The sequence below is a fragment of the Tachypleus tridentatus genome, unplaced genomic scaffold, assembly GCF_004210375.1.
Source record: "Tachypleus tridentatus isolate NWPU-2018 unplaced genomic scaffold, ASM421037v1 Hic_cluster_2, whole genome shotgun sequence".
Lineage (NCBI taxonomy): Eukaryota > Metazoa > Arthropoda > Merostomata > Xiphosura > Limulidae > Tachypleus > Tachypleus tridentatus.
In genome coordinates, this window is record NW_027467782.1 from 22,545,931 (window position 1) to 22,558,750 (window position 12,820).

Genomic DNA, 12,820 nt, shown 5'->3' on the forward strand with positions numbered 1-12,820 from the left:
TTGGGCTACTCCATTATTAACAAATACTGAGATTGACCGTAAAATAGTAACGCCCTCATAGCTGAAAGTGCTAGCATGTTTGGTGCGACGGGGATTCGAACCCGCGACCCTCAGCTTACGAGTCGAACGCCTAAACCCACCTGGCCATAACGGGTAGTGTTTAATATGAAAATGCATTATAAATGCAAGAAATATCGTATTTGTATCTCACAACAACTGGTACGTGTATTAACGTTTTAAAACGTTATTCTGTACTTATCAATAAAAGTGTTAATACCCATACCAGCCGTTCTGAGATACATTTTTATTTCGAGTGGGTTTCTCGTCATGAATAAATATTGTATTTATTGAATTAAAAGTTTAAATATGTTAAATCAAGATTATTGTTGGGCTTAAAGAATTATACACATTACTATTATTGTTAACTAACATTTGAAATTTTTACGAAATCGGTAAAGTAAGTAAACTCATTTTAAATACGACTCTCTGTCTTGAGATCTAACTGAAGTGGTTCCGAAGGCTACGCTCCCCTCGGTTTCAAAATGTACAATTACAAGATTCGCTTGGTGGACAGCACTGATTTCGATATGTCTTATTGCTTTGTGGTAAGTTACATGTTATCTTCAGTTTCATTATAATTAAAGTATGTGGAAAACAGGGAGTAATCATTTGAAGATATTGATTTCTGTATTCACACTGCTGTTAGAAACATATGCTTTCACGTGAGGTAGTATATTCATGTATCTGTCTTCTTACGACACACTATGTTGATAGATCTAATTTCAAGCAAGGTATTAATTTGAGATCTCCATCTTTATATGACGTATTATTTTGGTTCATGTGGCTTCATGTGAAGGTTATTTGTTACTTTTTATATTAAATGAACATCAATTTACTATATAGAATTATTATACTATATAATTCCAAAATAAAGTAATACACTGTACTTCAAGTGATCAGAAGGGTAAAAAACAATTTATTGTTTCTATTGACATCAATATGTAATACATTATAAACTCCTGTCTCTTCATAATAGTAACAATTAAGATTTTATATCACATCAAAATTGTGATAGATCAACACCATGACAATTCTTCAATGCACAAAATTTCGTCTTTAATTAATAACAACCAATGGTCAGTAGGTGTAAACTTGTAAACTGAATTTTAAACAGGCTATCTGCACTTGACGTCCTTAATTTAGCAGCATAAGACTAGAGGGAAGGCAGTTAGTCATCACCATTCACAGCCACACCTGAGGCTACTCTTTTACCAATGAATAGTGTGGATTGACTGTCATATTATAATGCCCCCATGGCTGAAATGGCCAAAACTGAAAAGTACTACTGAAGATCTTACAAAACAAATATATAGTAGTGTTACTTGCATCTGAACTTAAATACTGAGGGTTTGTCATTATTTTAATAATCTCTCTGGCACGCAAAATATAAAGATTTTCTTATGGTTATTTTGGTGCATTCATAAAAAAATTCCAAGCTATATTAATTTCATTCTTGAAAATACAAACATTAATTTTTAATATGAAATATGAAAATGCATTAATATCATGTTTAGTATTAAAATGCATTATAAATGCAAGAAATATCGTATTTGTATCTCACAACAACTGGTACGTGTATTAACGTTTTAAAACGTTATTCTGTACTTATCAATAAAAGTGTTAATACCCATACCAGCCGTTCTGAGATACATTTTTATTTCGAGTGGGTTTCTCGTCATGGAGAAATATTGTATTTATTTAATTAAAGTTTTAGATATGTTCGACCAAGATTATTGTTGGGTTTAAAGAATCATACACATTAAAATTATTGTTAACTTACTGCTTCCCTTCGCGTCAAAATCTAGAGTTCTCAGATATGCTTGGTGGACAGCATTCATTTCAATCTCTCTCATTGCTTTGTGGTAAGTTACATGTTATTTTCAATTTATTTATAATTAAAGTATGTGGAACACAGGAATTAATCATTTGATGATATTGGGGTGGAAGAGTATCTGACCTCAATATCCAATTATCTTTTAACTCAACAGTAGGATTCTGTGTTCATTTTTTGCGCTCCAATTTTGGTTTCTGTACTCACACTGCTGTTAGAAATATATGTGAGGTACTATATTCATGTATCAGCCTTCTTACGAGATACCATGTTGATAGATCTAATTTCAAGCAAGGTATTAATTTGAGATCTCCACCTTTATATGACGTATTATTTTGGTTCATGTGAAGTACTACGTTCCATGGGTCGAAACATTATAACTGAATACACTTGTCTAAAGAATCCATACAATTATTTGTTGGTTAAGCATGAAACACATTTATAGTTATATCTGTAACCCATTATCCACAGCTTATTTAATAATAATATGTATTTTAATGGTCTTGAAACACGTGATTCTTATTGTGCAACGTTCTTTCTTCTTTCTACAACTGGAAAGAAAAAACTCGGAAAGAACGGAATGTTTTGAAAAACCGTGTTTTACACAAACAGCTTGGTGCTGAAAAGATAACAACTAATGAATTGGATATATTGGAGGCTATGCCACTGAACCCTGAAAGTGAGAAGAAGGCCCCGACAAAGAACGTTAAGAAGACAGAAACTAATATACTAATAAAGCAAAACGTTTGTTTGTTTGTTTGTTTTTGAATTTCGCACAAAGCTACTCGAGGGCTATCTCTACTAGTCGTCCCTAATTTAGCAGTGTAAGACTAGAAGGAAGGCAACTAGTTATCACCACCCACCGCCAACTCTTGGGCTACTCTTTTACCAACGAATAGTGGGATTGACCGTCACATTATAATGCCCCCACGGCTGAAAGGGCAAGCATATTTAGCGCCACGGGGATGCGAACCCGCGACCCTCAGATTACGAGTCGCACGCCTTAACACGCTTGGCCATGTCGGGTCACACATAGAGAAGAAAATAATATCAGACCATCGATTATCAAATAAAATTGTAACAATAGCTAAAAATAAAATAGATATTGATAATTGCTGTCAAATAATTACGGAATGCCTTCAAACCGCAGCAAATCAGACAATACCTAAACAACAACATAAAATTAAGAATAACACATGCAAACCGCACAAACACCTATTGACACTAATAAAGCACAGACGACAATACATGGGCACAAGAGGTAGCGAATTAAAAACACAAATAAATAAAATAAGAAACCAAATTAGAGCAGAAGTTAAACAATTAAAACAAGAAAAATGGGAAGACTTCTGCAATAAACTTAACGAAAAAACAGCTCCGAAACAATTTTGAATACATCTAAAACAGGGGCGAAGATCCTGGGGGCATGGGGGGATACATCCCTCCTTCATTTTAAGTGAGGTATGGTGCATACAATAATTCCCCCCTAGTTTGGACTGATGAATTGTTTTATTGCATCACAGGCCTACAAATTGTGTGTTTGTTCTTACAAATCGAATTACATAATTAGTCCTAGATGTAAGCTTTTTCAATAGCCGACATACACATCTCTAATATAGGCGAGCTTCTAAGCTTTTCGATCTAAGCGATAGTTCGTAAGTATCAGTCAGTAGGCCTAAGTATACATGCAAGGCTTGCAAGCACTATCACAGAATCTACCTATGTCTTGTACGTAGTGTAAGATTATGTAAAATTTTCATCACAACAGACTAAACAGAGCATGAAATTCGAAAATATCACTCCCAAACGTAAACTCCTGTGATCTAGGCCTGGCAGGCCATTTGTAGCTTGTAGCTGCATCAATCTTATGTTTATATTGTGCGGTTTTCCTACGCCATTTATTCTCATGCATGTCTAGTCGGTTTTATTGTCGAACGCCTTACTCTCCTAAGCTGCCGAAGTCGCTAACCATAGTGTACAGTTCACGACATGTTCGGGCCGCTCGGATCCATACGCGCTCTACATCACCCCCCTCTGCTCCCTTTTGTCTGAGCCTCTACTTTACAATAGAGTTCATTAGATCTATGTTTGTGGCCCTCATTAATCCATGAAATTTCAGATTATCACCGCCCTCTAATAAATGGCTGGTGCTTTATGGTAAAAGAACAATATGTTCACTTATTATAGATAGTAAAAATATTGTATTTTCTTGTATAATTAGAACAGAAAAGGAGCAATTTCAACGGCCTGAAGCCTCTACTCTAATTGTATTGCTAGTTTTTGTTTAGGTGTTTTTATTTAATAGACGTGCTTATAGACATTATATCACAACGTGTTTGATTAGCTGTAACAGGAATATAATATATTTGTAATTGTTTAAGTATTTTTCGAGAAACTTGCAATTACTTGTGTTATAACCTGCACACATTATTTTCCCAACGATGCCCAGGAGGTCAGTCGGCTCGGTAGTCACTGTGAGGTTCGCGAGTTCGACTTAAATACATTGTACAGTTCAGTCCTACTTCCATTCTGTTCTATCTTCGTTAGTTGTACGTTAGAGTTTTTCAATAAAGACTGTATTTTAGCATGTTGAGTCATCTGGGAAACAGATTTCAATTATGACAAGCAAGCGTCTGAAACTTTCTGATATTAGATAGTTCTGCAAGCCAGTTAGTAGTACTACAAGTGACAATGCAGATATAGATAATCCAACAATCTCAAGCAAAGGAATAGAAACTTGCAATACAGAGGAAATATCATGTTCATCAGAGGACGAGTCTGAAAATGCGTGTGCAACTACTGCACATCATGAACCACTAAACAGTTATGAAAGAAGTTTGTACAGTAATGAAAAATCTGACACTCCACAGATACAATGTGGAAAGCCATATCATCCAGACGCACAACTAATACCACGACAGAAAGCAAAATCGCAAAATATCAATTTCCAGGGCAAGTGGTTTGATGAGTTCCCATGGTTGCACTTCGACAATTAAACTCAAAAAGTTATATGCTTTCTTTCGCCAAGGCGGAAAATAGAGGCCTTTTTGCAGGGAAATTGAGAGGCCAGTGGAGTATACCTTCATATCCACCGGTTTTTGCAACTGGAAAAAGGCAAAACAGAAATTCAACGAATACCAATCCTCCTCTCAGCACAGATTCGCTATATCTCCAGAAGGTTCACTTAATGTAAATCTAGTGACTGTCCAGCTACATGATGGAAAAAAGAAGCAGCAGTAGAAATGCAAAAGAAGTCTAGCCAAATTATTCAAAAGTTTACGTTTCTTACTGCATCAAGGTTTAGCATTACGTGGACGTACTGATACGGAGGGGAACTCCCTGCAGTTAATGAAGCTCCTGGAAGAGGAAAATCCTGAGTTGACGGCCTACTTGTCAAAGAAAACCACATTCACATCACCCCAGGCTCAGAATGAAATAATGGAGATGTTCAGCCATCAAATACTGAGGAACAAAGCACACGAAGTGCAGCAAAGTAAAATCTTTGCATTAATGGTTGGTTGATGGCACTCAGGATGTTACAGGTGCCGAAAAGGAAGCAATATGTGTACGATACTTAGATGAGAACCTTGACGTCCATGAGACATTTCTTGGTTTGTACAGTGTTTCCAATACAACTGGTGAAACAATATCCTCGACTATACTTGATGTACTGACTAGAGTCAATTTAACACTATCAGGATTAAGAACACAAATTTATGATGGAGCCGCTAACATGAATGGTACGTACAGTGGATCCCAGGCAAAAATAAAAGAGAAGCAACCGTCAACTTTGTTTTTTCACTGCAGAGCACACAAGACTAATTTGATTATGCAACATGCAGTTGACGCTTGTGAATGTGTTCGAGATTCTATCCAGTGTCTTGCTTCAGAGGTCAAGCAAATCCCAGACTATCTCTGAAAATATTGTATCGTCAAACAGCCACAATGATCCAGTTAAATACATCCGCCCACTGTGTCTAACACGCTGGTTGTGCCGCCTATCTGCAATTACATGTGCTAATGATCACCACAGTAACATTGTTGATTCTTTGTCTGAATTAGCAAATAAAAAATCAGATGTAGCAGTGAAAGCACGAGGTATGCTGGACAGATTTGACAAAGAAAAGACATTTTTAGGATTGTTAATGGTTCAGCATCCATTAGCTGCATTAGAGGAACTAAACCGTGCATAGAAAGCAAAATTAGCGACAGTATCTGGCATGATTGAAGCATCTGTAATGACAGTTAAGGAATTGCGGGTATTGTGAACAGAGGAAAATTACAACAAGATATTTGATGAAGCTGAGAAAAGGTAACTTCCCTAGATCTAGTGCCTGTTGAACTACCATGCATTCGCATACTCCCCCCCCCAGAAGGATCACAGGTGATGGATCAGCACACCATTCTGCAACAGCTAGAGATTACTACAGAAGCCAATATTTTGAATTTGTGAACACAGTCACAGAACATCTGACCACTAGATTCAATGCAGACAACAATGACTTGAGGCAATATCTGGCACTTGAGAACATGATCACATCTGGCAAGATTGACAACTCGGTTATAAACTTCTATCCAGAAATCTCTGCACAACGGCCCGAGTTTCAGTTGCCCATGTTCAAAGGAAAAACAAAAGCAGTATCTCTAAAAGGCGCGAAGGATACTTACTGTAAAATGCATGAAACAGGTGTTTTGTGAAGTGTTTCTTCTCATGAAAATTTTGCTTGTATATCCAGTATCCAGCTGCGAATGTGAACGCAGCTTTTCCGCATTAAGACGGTTGAAGACGTGGTTAAGGTCAACTATGTCTCAGTGCCGCCTCAACCATGTGGTAGCTTGTCACACTCACAAAGATGAGGTCGACAAGATAAATAGAGAAAAGCTTCTGAAAGAATTCATAAACAGATCATCACAAAGGAGGTCTACGTGTGGTAACATGTAGACTAGAGGACTAAATGAATCTTACTTCAATGAAAAGTATGAACAATTATGTGCTACATTGTATCATCTGCCACTCAATTCTTTGAGGAACATAAAATCACTGCGGTTTCCGTAAAAGGTTTTTAAGTGAGTAGGTTGTTTGCCCACTGTACCTAGCCGTCCCTAATACAGCAGTGTAAGACTAGAGGGAAGGCAGCTAGTCATCACCACCCACCGTCAACTCTTGGGCTACTCTTTTACCAACGAATAGTTGGATTGACTGTAACATTATAACGCCCCACGACTGGGAGAGCGAGCATGTTTGGCGCGACGCGGATGCGAACCCGCGACCCTCAGATTACGAGTCGCATGCCTTAACGCGTTCAGCCATGCCGAGCCAGCTACATTGTATTGATGTGTAATTTTCAAGAGTTCACAAAGACATTTTAATTAGTTTTATCAAACAACATGAACAATTTTTCAGAAGATATAAACTTATCAAGGGTAATTACTAACTTAATTAATATTTGAAAACGTAATTCATGCAATAAAAGTTATTAGTAACCTTGTCAAGTATAATGGCCATCTTTTATACTGTGCAGTGTGCAGGAATAAATTCATGTGGCAGTTAATTTGTGACACATTTGTCTTTATTCTATTAACATTTTGAAAACTGTTCACAACACCTCACTTATACAAACCTACATGGAAACCTTGAAGTATCGTGGCAACAAGATTACTCTGTGACTGCATGTTTACAGCTTTCAGGTTCACGTAATCAGAGATTACCAATTTGCAAATTGAACAGTCCACATAAGTGGTTGCAAAAATCATCCACCCCATCAGGTGTAGGAAAATCTACGCCTCTGATCTGAAAAGACTAACAAATGCAGATACAACAACAAGAAAATACCCGCCTTTAGTGCACAATAACACCACAGCATACACAAATAAAGAAAAAGGTGCAATGCTCAAACAACAACTTCAAAATACGTTCAAAACAAATAACGACCCAGAGTTGAACACATACTATAATAATAAAGTAAATAACTTCATAACAAACAACAGTGAACTATTCAAACCACTCTTCCCAGTAGACTTAAACAATTATCCAACCAACAACACAAACACAATTTCAGCACAAGAACTCTTAGAAACAATTACAAACACTAAAAATAAATCACCAGGAGAAAATGGTATACAAGCCATTCTTCTTAAGAATGGTACTCCGAAATTATTTGAACATCTTACAGCAATTTTTAATATATCAATATATTCTGGTTATATCTTTGTTTCTTGGAAGCATGCAAATGAATTAATGTTCCACAAAGAAGGAAAGTCAGCCAATAACCCAAATAGCTACAGACCAAGCAGCCTGACCAGCTGTGTAGGCAAAATTCTATAGAGAATAATTAGTAACAGGATCTCCGCATTCCTGGAGACGACATCAAAATTTCCAGAAGAACAAATTGGTTTCAGAAAATTCAGACAAACAATAGACCACTTAATCAGATTAACAGAAATTTAATTTACAGAAACAATTTACAATTGTTTGTAAATAGTTTTAATAAAAGAGAGTGCACTGTCGCTTGCTTTCTCGACATTGACAAGAGTTGACAGCGAGTACGCTTGACTTGTTACCATTTATCTGATGCAGCGGTTCCCATTAACTACATTTTAACTCACCTTGATTTGCGCGACATCCACCCCTGTTGGTACTTGTAATATTTTTCTGTGGAGATTTTTTTATTTTGTTAATTTTGTTTCGTTTGGTCAAACTTTTTGCGACATACTTAACAAACTGCCACAACTGGACAGCACTGCTCTGTTCTTATCAGTTCGCCACCAGTGGCTCAGCGGTGAGTTTACAAGCTTACGACGCTAATAATAGGATTTCGATACCCATGATGGAATAGAGCACAGAAAGCTCAATGGCCAATTATGACTAGGTGGGTATGACGCTTGACTCGCAAGCTAAGAGTCGCCTTTTCATTCGTGGGGTATTATAATGTTACGGTTAATCCCGCTTTGTCTGTTTTGAATTAGTAAAAGAATAGCACAAGAGGTGGCGGTGTGTGACGATGACTAACTGGCTTTCCTGCAGTCTCACTACTAAATCAGATGACTAGCGCAGATAGCCCTCGTGTAGCTTTGCGCGAAATTCAATAAACAAGCATGTGTTTGTTTGGAATTAAGCACAAAACTATGCAATGAACTATCTGTGTTTTGCCCATCACAGGTATCGAAACCCAATTTCTAGTTGTGTGAGTCCACAGGCATACCATTGTGCCGTTCGGGGTTCACAACAAACAAGTAAACAAAATTATTAAATCAAAATAGGCTTCTTCTTAAATTTGTGATCCTTTGATTTGATTAACCATTGTCGGTTATAAAAGATTACGGACTCTTGTTGATTCTGTTGTTGTTGTGTTGAATTTCAGCTACATAATGGGATCTCGGTTCTCTGCCTTCCACAGGTATCGAAACTCGGTTTTTAGAGTTGTAAGTCTACAGACACACAGCTGAGCCACTGGGGGTTTTGTTGATTTTACAACCTCCATGAATACCTTATATTCTGCGTTTAGTTGTGGGGATGCTTTGAGTCAATCTGATGTCGAAATTACCCAAAGACATTACCCTTCCATCTGAATGATCTTCTTTCAGGTTCCATCCTCTTATAAGACTTTAAATAGTAAATGCTCTCATGACGCCATACCGGCCTGGCATGGCCAAGCGTGTTAAGGCGTGCGACTCGTAATCTAAGAGTCGAGGATTCGCATCCCCGTCGCGCCAAACATGCTCGCCCTTTCAGCCGTGGGGGCGTTATAATGTTACGGTCAATCCCATTATTCGTTGGTAAAAGACTAGCCCAAGAGTTGGCGGTGTGTGGTGATGACTAGCTGCCTTCCCTCTAGTCTTATACTGCTAAATTAGGGACCGCTAACACAGATAGCTCTCGTGTAGCTTTGTGCAAAATTAAAAACAAACAAACAAACAAAACAAAACACACGGTCCGCAGTAAGCATACGGACTTATGATGCTAAAATCCGAGGTTCAATTCCTCTTAGTGGAAAGAGTGTATATAACTCATTGTGTACCTCTGCACGACAACAACTCCACTATCTTCGTGACTCACAGTAATAATAATACTTCTTCCTACTTAATTCTTTTCATTTTGACTCCCACAAAGAGTCGATTGATTAATTCCACCCACGTAGATTTTGTATGTGAATACGGGTTTTGAAAGATTCAACCCATTACAAATAGTTATAAACACAATTTTAAACATAATCATCACACTCACCACTGGAACCATTAGTCATGCTTGACAAATCGTATTTTGATCAATCAATACACCTCTTTACAAATATATCATATATATCCACAAAGCTATAAACCGTGACTATCTTTACTCATGTAACGTTGATCGTTTCAATATATTTGGTCAATTATTCAACACGATGCAGAGGAATATTAGTGTTTAGCAGTTAAAAACACTAAGAACATCACACTAGATGTGAAGTAACAACACGCCAGCTTACTCTGTGTTTCAGTCATAGCTGTCTACCACGTTAGCTTACTATATGTCTCAGTCGTAGCTGTCTACCACATCAACTTATTCTCTGTTTCAGTTACAGCTGTTTAAAACGTCAGCTTGCTCTGTGTTTGAGTTATAGCTGTTTACGACGTCAACTTACTCTATGTCTTAGTCATAGCTGTCGACCACGTCAACATATTCTCTGTTTCAGTTACAGCTGTTTGCCATATCAACTTATTCTGTGTTTCAGTTACAGCTATTTATTACGTCAGCTTACTCTCTGTCTTAGTCATAGCTGTCTACCACATCAACTTATTCTATGTTTCAATTATAGCTGTTTCCCACGCCACCTTACTCTGTGTTTCAGTTATAGCTGTTTATTACGTCAGCTTACTCTACGTTTCAGTTATAGCTGTTTACCACACCAACTTATTCTATGCTTCAGTCATAGCTTTTTACCACGTCAGCTTACTCTATGTTTCAGTCATAGCTATTTACCACGCCAGTTTACTCTATGTTTCAGTCATAGCTGTCTAACACATCAACTTATTCTATGTTTCAGTTATAGATGTTTAAAACATCAGCTAACTCTGTATTTCAGTCATACCTGTTTACTACGTCAGCTTACTCTTTGTCATAGCTGTCTACAACACCAACTTATTCTCAGTTTAAGTTATAGCTGTTTCTTACGTCAACTTACTCTATGTTTCGGTGATAGCTGTTTACCACGTCAGCTTACTCTTTGTGTCAGTTACAGCTGTTTACTACGTTAGATTATTCTGTTTCATTTATAGCTGTTTCTCACGTCAACTTACTCTATGTTTTAATTATAGCTGTTTCTCACGTCAGCTTACTCAATGTTTTAGTTACGTCAACTTACGTCAACGTTACAGCTGTTTCAGTCATAGTTGTATACCACGTCAGATTACTCTATGTTTCAATCATAGTTGTCTATCACGTCAGCTTGCTTTATGTTTCAGTCGTAGATGTCTACCATGTCAGTTTATTCTATGTTTCAGTTATAGCTGGTTAAAACGTCAGCTAACTCTGTGTTTCAGTTACAGATGTTTACTACGTCAGCTTACTCTATGTTTCAGTTATAGCTGTTTCAGTCACAGCTGTCTACTACGTCAGCTTACTTTGTGTTTCAGTCATAAATGTCTACCACGTCAACTTACTCTATGTTTCAGTTACAGCTGTTTACTACGTTAGCTTACTCTATGTTTCAGTTATAGCTGTTTCTCACGTCAACTTACTCTATGTTTCAGTTACAGCTGTTTCTCACGTCAACTTACTCTATGTTTCAGTTCAAGGTGTACATAATGACAACAAAACATTCTAAGACACTTGAACTTCCTCCTGATGGCATCAAAACAAACATCCAGTGGCATGTTCTAAGTATTACTTGGTAACATTAATGTGCATCCAATGGCATGTTCTGACCGTCGCCATACTGTAGTCACATTACTCACCTATCTGAAGACACTAACATGTACTTTCGACCAAAAGTAATATGGTCATGGCAAGAATTGTATAGTAAAATTATATTACTTAAGTTATATTCATGTCTTATGGCTAAAACTGTATATTTTGTTCTCAGACGTAGTTGTGTTATTTGAGCAAATACAATAACTTTGTCTTCCAGTGTCAAAGCTTTGAGGCTTCTTAAGTCTATGAAAGGTGACGAAAGTTCTGTTTCAGTGCAACGTTTTAATCACATACCTCATAATTGATTTATTTTGGAATTCATCACAGAAGATGTAAACAACAAAACTGATTTTAAATGTAATTTTCACTCTTGTTTTAATCTTATTAAAGTTCTAATTTGAAGGAATGCGAAAAAAATGCACAAACATGATTTTTAAAGGTCGTTGTGAATTAAATATTTTAGTGCACACTAAATAACACGCAGTGCTCGTAACTACCTGGCAATGGAATATTTCTCTAGCTGCTTCAGAAAAACAATTTCAAAATTAAACTGAGTCTAAATTAAAAAAAAAAAAACACACTAAACCCAAACGAAAAAAAAAGCCGAGCTTAAAGTATAAAAACAAACTAAGCCTAAAATACGAAAACAAGAATAGCTCAATTACTTGGTATAAAAAGATGAAAAATAAGAGAGTAACATATATCCGAATATGCAATTTATAGAAAACGTACAATTTTTATTATTTTTACTGCTAGATAATTCAGCATTATCTGAACTGTCACACCTTTCTAGTAAGTGGCTTTACTGCCATCTGCATTTTTATTGCATTTTTATTTTCAGTATTTACTATTTCCTGTCTATTTTTGATGCGCTTGAATAAATAAAAAGAGTATAACGTATTTATTAAATCGTTTAGATTCTCATAAGCTATTGTATCTTTCATGATGTTAAGGTTCGCAGAAAATCCTTGAAATCATAACATTCACGTAAGAAATATTTATATTTTCCTAAACTTATACGAGCTTCTTGAAATCTTTTAATA

General features: G+C 36.6%; 1 long non-coding RNA gene across 5 annotated transcripts in view; it reads left to right on the forward strand.

Moving 5' to 3' along the window:
* Window positions 1-12,820, forward strand: part of LOC143243394 (uncharacterized) — a 68,264-nt gene that overhangs the window by 26,298 nt on the left and 29,146 nt on the right. The window contains exon 2 of one of the 5 annotated variants that reach the window (XR_013024441.1): window positions 497-605. The exons of the other annotated variants lie outside the window; for them this stretch is intronic. This is a non-coding gene — a long non-coding RNA (uncharacterized LOC143243394). The remainder of the gene's footprint in view (window positions 1-496; window positions 606-12,820) is intronic. 5 annotated transcript variants of the gene reach the window in all.